Here is a 3,236-nt window from a genome sequence, read left to right on the forward strand (position 1 = left end):
GTCCTGTTTTCTTTTCCTTTTTTTTGTTTGCTCGTTTTCCTTTTCTTTCTCCTTTTCAATTTCTTTTCTGTTTATTTTTACCTTTGTTTTACAAATTATAAATCTAGCCCCTAAATTAGTACTAATACTTATGACACTGCCATAATTGATTTGGCACACTAAACAATTAGTTTATATTTGTTTAGTATTTGAAAGACATTTAAATATTAGTTTTACTGTAGTTTTTATTAAACTAGCGCTTTTAACTACTTTATAAAAAAATATGTTTTCTCCACCATAATTACCTACGCATTATTTGTCACCTCTCGGACATTTTAGATTTAAAGTTTGAAAACTTTGATGTTTGCATTGATTTTAAATTTGAAGTTTGAACTGGGTTTCTAACCGACGTGAGTTTAACAACAGTAACTGAGGTGACGTGGCATCGTTAATGCAGGACTACTGTAGCCTAATTATCCGGGCATCACAGTTTCTGAAGTTTTGACTCCTTCAAAGCAAAGATATCCTCATTACCAGAAGCTTGTATATGGGATTTATATGACCACGAAGAAGGTTGCACATTACTTCTCTGATCATTCCATTACAGTCGTCAGCGACGCTCCACTATCAGAGATTTTGCACAACAGAGATGCAACTGGCCGAGTGGCCAAATGGGCGATTGAACTTCTTCCCCTAGATATCAAGTTTGAGGTAAAGAAAGCTATCAAGTCCCAAGCAATTGTAGATTTCATCGCCGAGTGGATCGAACAGCAACTTCTGACTCAAGTTCACTCGGAGCACTGGACCATGTTCTTCGATGGATCTAAGATGCTGAATGGTTCCGGTGCTGGGGTAGTATTGGTTTCCCCCCGAGGAGATAAGCTCAGATATGTTCTCCAGATTCACTTCGATTCCTCCAATAACGAAGCAGAATATGAAGCACTTTTGTATGGGTTGCGCATGGCCATTTCACTCGGCGTCCGTCGCCTCATGGTCTATGGCGACTCAGATTTGGTGGTTAATCAGGTGATGAAGGAGTGAGATGTCAGAAGTCCAGCTATGACTGGTTATTGCAATGCAGTGAGAAAGTTAGAGAAGAAATTCGAGGGGTTAGAGCTTCATCACATCCCCCGACTAAAAAATCAAGCGGCTGATGACTTGGCAAAGATAGGCTCCAAGAGAGAAGCCATCCCCAGCAATGTGTTTTTGGAACACATCCACTCGCCATCAGTCCAAGAAGATCCTTTTACAGATGAAGCCCTGCAGCCAAAGAGTGCCACAGATCCGACTGAAGTTGAAATTCCGGTAGTGGTCGACCTAATCATGGAAGTTTTGGCAATCATCCCCGACTGGACGATACCATACATCGTGTATATCCTGAGAAAGGAACTCCCGGAGGACGAAGAAGAGGCTCGACAGATCGTCCGTCGATCCAAGGCCTTTACAGTCATAAAGGGACAGTTGTATAGAGAAAGCGCGACTGGAGTCGGTCAGAAGTGTATAACACCAGAAGAAGGTCAGATAATCCTTGATGATATCCACTCGAGGACCTTTGGTCATCATGCATCCTCTCGGACCATTGTGGCTAAAGCATACCGAGCGGGATTTTACTGGCCAAGAGCGAATGAAATGGCAAAAGAGATAGTCGACAAGTGTGAAGGGTGCCAGTTCTACTCCAACATGTCGCACAAGCCTGCATCAGCTCTGAAGACCATTCCACTCGTCTGGCCCTTCGCTGTTTGGGGACTGGACATGGTTGGCCCATTGAGAACAGGCAGGAGCGGTTTTACACATGTGCTTGTGGCAGTCGACAAGTTTACCAAATGGATTGAAGCTAAGCCTATCAAGAATCTTGATGCTTGCACTGCTATCAGTTTCGTCAGGGAGTTAACATTCAGATATGGAGTCCCGCATAGCATCATCACCGACAATGGGTCAAACTTTGATTCAGACAAGTTCAGAGCTTTTTGCGCCTCTCAAGGCACACGAGTCGACTACGCATCGGTCGCCCACCCCCAGTCGAATGGACAAGCAGAAAGGGCAAATGGTCTGATTCTCAAAGGACTTAAGCCTCGGCTGATGCATGATCTCAAGCACGCAGCAAGCGCTTGGGTCGACGAGCTTCCGTCAGTACTGTGGGGATTGAGGACCACCCCGAATCGGTCGACTGGAAGAACTCCGTTCTTTCTGGTTTACAGAGCGGAAGCAGTCCTGCCGAGTGATCTACTTCACAATGCACCCCGAGTCGAGCTTTATACCGAAGATGAAGCAGAACAAGCCCGGCAAGACATAGTCGACCTCCTGGAAGAAGAAAGAGAAATGGCTATGATCCGATCGACCATTTATCAGCAAGACTTGCGTCGATTCCATGCCAGAAATGTGAAGAGTCGAGCCTTCCAAGAAGGAGATTTGGTCCTCCGAATGGATCAACAGAAACCACACAAGCTCGCTCCTACTTGGGAAGGTCCCTTCATCGTCACCAGAGTCCTCCACAATGGAGCGTATCACCTTTACAATGTCGATCGCCAGATCGATGAGCCACAAGCTTGGAATGCGGAACTGCTCCACCCCTTTTACACTTGAATGCTCACTCGAATGAGATGTAATAAGAAAAACTTCTGTAGTCTATTTATCAAAGACAACAGTCTTACAATTTTTCCTATAATTGTTGTCGCCTTTGTTTGCGTGTGAAATCCCCCAGTGGGTGGTTTAGCTGCGAATCCGTTTCGCCTAAGTTTGTAAAAAAAATCCTACCGAGTGGTGAGCCAGAGTCCCACTCGGAGGCTTAGCTGCGAATCCGTTTCGCCTAAGTTTGTATAAAAATCCTACCGAGTGGTGAGCCAGACTCCCACTCAGAGGCTTATCCGCAGCCTAGAGCTCGCCTAAGTGTTTAAAAATCCTACCGAGTGGTGAGCCAGACTCCCACTCAGAGGCTTAGCTGCAGCCCAGTGCTCGCCTAAGTATTTAAAAATCCTACCAAGTGGTGAGCCAGACTCCCACTCAGAGGCTTAGCTACAGCCTAGTGCTCGCCTAAGTATTTAAAAATCCTACCGAGTGATGAGCCAGACTCCCACTCGGAGGCTTAGCTGCAGCCCAGTGCTCGCCTAAGTGTTTAAAAATCCTACCGAGTGGTGAGCCAGACTCCCACTCGGAGGCTTAGCTGCAGCCCAGTGCTCGCCTAAGTATTTAAAAATCCTACCGAGTGGTGAGCCAGACTCCCACTCGGAGGCTTAGCTGCAGCCCAGTGCTCGCCTAAG

This window comes from Triticum dicoccoides, chromosome 1A (assembly GCF_002162155.2).
Source record: "Triticum dicoccoides isolate Atlit2015 ecotype Zavitan chromosome 1A, WEW_v2.0, whole genome shotgun sequence".
Lineage (NCBI taxonomy): Eukaryota > Viridiplantae > Streptophyta > Magnoliopsida > Poales > Poaceae > Triticum > Triticum dicoccoides.